Below are 6,000 nucleotides of genomic sequence, written 5' to 3' on the forward strand. Positions count from 1 at the left end.
TCTCGGCAGATGTAATTAAGAACCTCAGAATGAGGTCACCCTAGATCATCTGGGTGGGCTCTCAATCCAACCCCAAGTGCGGGAAGAGTTGCACATGGGAGAGCCGTGTGACGAAGAGGAGGCTGTGTGGAGACAGAGGTGGGGATGACATGCTGCAACCACAAGCCGAGGGACAAGGATTCTCCCCTAGAGCCTTCAGACTGAGCGCGACCCTGAGGACGCCTGGATTTCAGACTTCCGGCCGCCGGAATGGAGAATATCTGTTCCTCCAAGCCACCAAATCTGTGGGCATCTGCACCACTTAAGGAAACCGGTGCCCCCTGGCTGCAGTCAGCGGGGCTCAGCAGGAATCTGGGCCTCCGCTCCTAGGTGGCGAAACCAGGTGTGGGTCGTGGGGCCGGTCGGCACTGCACGTCCCCATCCTGCCCCGGTGTCCTCGAGACCAAGTGCAGAGCTGAGCTTGTATTTGTAATTGGAAGCAACATAATGCAAATCAGGGCCCATTCCTGCCAGGAAGGGGGCTGTTCTGCCTCCTTATGGCTCGGTCAGTGTCTCCGTTCAGCAGGGTGGTGAGAGCTGGGTCTGGTGGGAAGCTGAGTGCACACTTCCACCAGCCCTCCGTGACACAACTAGGAGACTGCCTGCCAAGACAGATCGCTCAAAACGGTCCACAGTCCTTCGGAAAGCAAGACCAGAATGGGTAAACAGAGGTGAAAATGGCAAATGTCATTAATGTATCCTCGGGAGTACTTTAAAGCACATTCGATGGCTGTGCATGCATGCTCAGTCGTGTCCAACTCTCTGTGACCCCATGGACTGGAGCCCGCCAGGTTCCTCTGTCCATGAGATTTTTCAGGCGAAAATACCATAGCGGGTTGTCATTTCGTCCTCCAAGGGATCTTCCCGAGCCAGGGATCGAATCTGTGTCTCCTGCATTGGCTGCTGCTGCTGCGTCGCTTCAGTCGTGTCCGACTCTGTGCGACCCCACAGACGGCAGCCCAGCAGGTTCCCCCGTCCCTGGGATTCTCCAGGCAAGAACACTGCAGTGGGGAGCCATTTCCTTCTCCAGTGCATGAGGTGAAAAGTGAAAGTGAAGTCGCTCAGTCGTGTCCAACTCTAGCGGCCCCATGGACTGCAGCCCACCAGGCTCCTCCATCCATGGGATTTTCCAGGCAAGAGTACTGGAGTGGGGTGCCATTGCATTGGCAGGTGGATTCTTTACCACTGAGCCACCTGGGAAGCCCCCGTCTGATAGCCGGCAAAGGTGCGAAAGCAATTCAGTGGAGGAAGGACAACCTTTCAGCAAATGGTGTTGAAGTAACTGACATCCAAAGACCTAACCTTGCACTTTATAAAAAAATTAACATGGAACAGGGGCTTAAATGTAAAACATTCAATTATAAAACTTTTAGGAGAAAAATCTTCATAACCTACAGCTAGGCAGAGTTCTTATACTGGATACCAAAAGTATGATTCATGTAAGGAAAAGTAATAAATTAATCTTCATCAAAATTAAAAGTTTTGCTCTAAGAAAGGCCTTATGAAGTAGTATTATGAAAGGTGTCATCTGCAGTAACAAAAATCCCATATAACACAAGTTTGAAGGTAATACTGTCATCCAAATAATATGAAAAATAATAATTCTAAACTGATTTTTAAATCTTTTAAATAATCTAATCATGCAACTCTCCTAATAATCTCAGATACTCAGACATTACTGGAATTACCAAAATAAAATGTTTATATTGAATCAAATAAATGCTTATTCCCTATGCACCTTCATAGCTTGGATCTTATCTAACCATGATGCTGGACATATGTTAATGAATCAGAACATGATTATATCAATTAAGAAAATATTTGGCTGCAAAAATAAAAAAAGGACTTTCAGAGAACATACTGTTGAGAAGTTTACTGCTTGCATACAAGAAGTCTGGGAATGCACAGTACCAAACTAATGATAACTGAGACCGGGGAGGCTCTTTACATCAATTCTGCTTTGCTTGCAGCTCCTTTCTGCCCCAGTGTTATGGGCAGGACAACGAAGGGTAAAAGCTAAGACATTTTACTTGATTTCACCCTGTTACAGTAGCTTTTTTGGAAACCCCCTCATTCAAAGACGCTCACATCTCATTAGCCAAGAGTGGAGCACATGGCCATGCTTGGTATTTAAAGGTATTCCAGCATCTGTGGTAGAAAAAGCAAAAGGGGTGGGGGTGGGGGTTCCACTGGAGTGCAGAAATAAAACAGTACCACTTCTATTTTTTTTTTTTTTTTTTTCAAAAAAGCAAATAGCTAATTACTAATACATACTGAGTACTTTGACTCCATTGTCACACCTAGCCATTTATGAAAGAATCCTGAGACACATACATCATACATGACATTCTGAGGAGTAAGAATAAGTCCCACAATGTGGAAGTTCTGAAGTGACTGTTGGCTTTCAGTATATTTTGAAAACTGGGTTTTCTATGGGTAAGTTTAAATTGATAGTTTTAATAAAAAAATCCTTGGAAAATGGAGAAATGAATTTAAAAGATTTCTATAAAGAAACTAAGGGCTGAAAATGCAAATAATGAAAGCAAAAACAATACAGCAGAGCTGACGTTTCACTAACGTGAGCTCTCTGCAACATCAGAAAGCAAACAATACCAGTGTATGCAGTTAATCTCACAAGCCAGAAAAAGCACCAAGACTCTGTGAAATACAAAATTGCATCCACTATCAACGAAAATGAGTTTCATCCTAGATGTCTTTCACGTCTTGAGATACTTAACAGAATAAATTTACAATTTTAAATTCTATAAAAATAAGTACATTGAATTAAATATATTTTGATCAAATAGATGAGTATTAAAATCAGTATCTGTCCAAATCAAGGTCCCTCCTATTATCACCATCATAGGAAGAACTGGGATAGATAAACCTGAAGTTTTATCAAAAGATATTTATTATAATTTTGCTTAAATTTTTCTGAAGTCCATATTTTAAAGTTTGACAGGGTGCAAGAAAAAATAATTTCTCAGTTTTGTCAGCTTCTAGACGATACCTGCAGACACTATTTTGTATACCTTCACTACACTGGTTCAAGTGGCACATATAATGATACATCAAGGCTGTATACTGTCACCCTGCTTATTTAACTTATATGCAGAGGACATCATGAGAAACGCTGGGCTGGAAGGAGCACAAGCTGGAATCAAGATTGCCAGGAGAAATATCAATAACCTCAGATATGCAGATGACAACACCCTTATGGCAGAAAGTGAAGAGGAACTAAAAAGCCTTTTGAGAGTGAAAAAGTTGGCTTAAAGCTCAACATTCAGAAAACTAAGATCATGGCATCTGGTCCCATCACTTCATGGGAAATAGATGGGGAAACAGTGGAAACAATGTCAGACTTTATTTTGGGGGGCCCCAAAGTCACTGCAGATGGTGATTGCAGCCATGAAATTAAAAGACGCTTACTCCTTGGAAGGAAAATTATGACCAACCCAGATAGCATATTAAAAAGCAGAGATAATACTTTACCAACAAAGATCTGTCTAGTCAAGGCTATGGTTTTTCCGGTGGTCAGGTATGGATGTTAGAGTTGGACTGTGAAGAAAGCTAAGCTCAGAAGAATTCATGCTTTTGAACTGTGGTGCTGGAGAAGACTCTTCCGAGTCTCTCGGACTGCAAGGAGATCCAACCAGTCCATCCTAAAGGAGACCAGTCCTGGGAGTTCACTGGAAGGAATGATGCTGAAACGCCAATACTCTGGCCACCTCATGTAAAGAGTCGACTCATTGGAAAAGACCCTGATGCTGGGAGGGATAGGGGGCAGGAGAAGAAGGGGATGACAGAGGATGAGATGGCTGGATGGCATCGCTGACTTGATGGACATGAGTCTGAGTGAACTCCAGGAGTTGGTGATGGACAGGTGAGGCCTGGCATGCTGCGATTCATGGGGTCGCAAAGAGTTGGACACAACTGAGTGACTGAACTGAACTTCTTTGGACATAAAATCTGTTTGTTTGTTTTTTTCAGGTTTTTCAGTTATATGAGTTTCTTCAGAATGAACTTTGATTTAGGGTTTATAGCTTTGACAAATATCAAAAATCCTTTTAAAAAAATGGCAGTCTATAATAATTGTTTTAATAAGTTGCTTTCAACTTTGTTGAACAAACTTTGTCCTTTGAGCAACTTTGTCTTCCACTTGAAGGTTGTTTTGGGATTTAACTGAATAAAATGTTTTCCACTGCCATTTTTTTTCACTAACGCTTTCTTCACATACTTTATCTTCTTCATAAATTAAGGTGACTTCTGTACTACTTCTGACTACTGTAAATTATCATATATCAATTGCCACAATAATGATGTATAACAGACAATCACAACACCTCAGAGGCATACAATTAACTTTATTTATCCCAAGTCTGGCACTGGCTGTGGGTCATCTGAGAAAGGATGGCCTGGGCTGGAACAACTGGAGTGACGTTGCTCTGCTTCCTGGGTCTCCATCCTCCAGTGGGGATGGAGCTGTTCTCACAACGAAGGCAAAGGAGGAAGCAAAGAAGTGGAAAAAACCTCACGTGCTTTTTCAATCCTAACATCCCACTGGCAAAGCATGTCACCTGGCTAAACTCATAATCCATAAGCAAGGAAATAAAACCTGCCTTTTTAGTGAAACTGCAAAGTCATGTGGTAAAGGAGCATGAATACAAGAGGTGCGGAAGTGAGACCGTTAATCTTGATGTTTGACATATGCTCACTGCTCACTCTGCCACCTTGTTAACCGGGGTGGCTGGAAAGTAAGATGGCAAGTTTTCCACTTTAGTAGTTCTGGTTCTCTGTGTTTCCTTTAATTTCTGCTTGCAGCCTACCCATCTCTCCTCTCTCTAAAGCGCCTCTTTTCCTGCATGTAGTACTTTAACCCATATAGCTGAAAGCCACCAGGTGGCGCTTCAGAGATTTTGCCTGGAGATGACCTTTCATTAGGTACGCTTTGTTTTCCAAGATACCATAGGTAGCTGTTTTATCAAATGTTTCATAAAAGCTTTTTAATAAAGCAACTTCCCCATCATTCTTCCAGCCTCAGCTAACAGTTTTCTCAACTCCCTACTGAAGCCAAAAGCATATTTTCAGGCATTTGTTGGTTGGTGACAACTCCCCGCCTCTTGAATTTTGTAGTAGTTACCTATTAACAAAATAAAGCCACAAAACAAATAACCACACGTTTTTTGTTGACGCAGAAAGAATGTTTACCATAAAGTTATCGAGTATTTGCACCACCTCAACATTCGTATTAACTGTCAATACCTTTCCCTACTCAATAACTGAAAATTATTGTCTCCAATACATAGCTTTCATAATTATCAATTAGTGCAACATTTTACTTTGCAATAATTACAAATGCATACTTTGACTAATGGAACTTGGTGACATCTAGAAAGAATGCTTACCTATATTTGAAAATGAATAATACTCAGATGCCCATAATAAATCTAAATGTGATAATAAATGCTCATAATAAATCTCAATCAGTGGATTAACACTGATATGTTAATCTACATAATCACAGAACTGCTCCAAACCAGTGCTGAGCCATACTTTGGAGTCTTCTAGAAACATCCTCTATGCCTTGCAAATTATAAAATGTCCACAATCTTATATCCAGTTTTTAATCTGGAAGGCAAAAAGGGACAACAACAATGGGGAACAGCGGATACCATCCATGTAGTCACTGTGTGTATCTGTTGGGGTATGATAGCCTTATCTCATCTCTCAATCTTCATCTACAAAATTGTAGAGAAGATTCAAACACATCCAATCTTAAACCTTACAGACAGGCCAGAGGAAGTGGACTTATATTATCTGACAGTCCTAAAGACAGATCACTTTGAATTTCTGGTGTCATCCTTCCCTTAATCAACTCGTATGGAGAGTTCCTTCTAGTTCTTTACAACATATATATTCCACCACCCAATTCCTCATGGGGCCTGTGCCACACAACTCATT

The sequence above is a fragment of the Bubalus bubalis genome, chromosome 22, assembly GCF_019923935.1.
Source record: "Bubalus bubalis isolate 160015118507 breed Murrah chromosome 22, NDDB_SH_1, whole genome shotgun sequence".
Taxonomy (NCBI): Eukaryota; Metazoa; Chordata; class Mammalia; order Artiodactyla; family Bovidae; genus Bubalus; species Bubalus bubalis.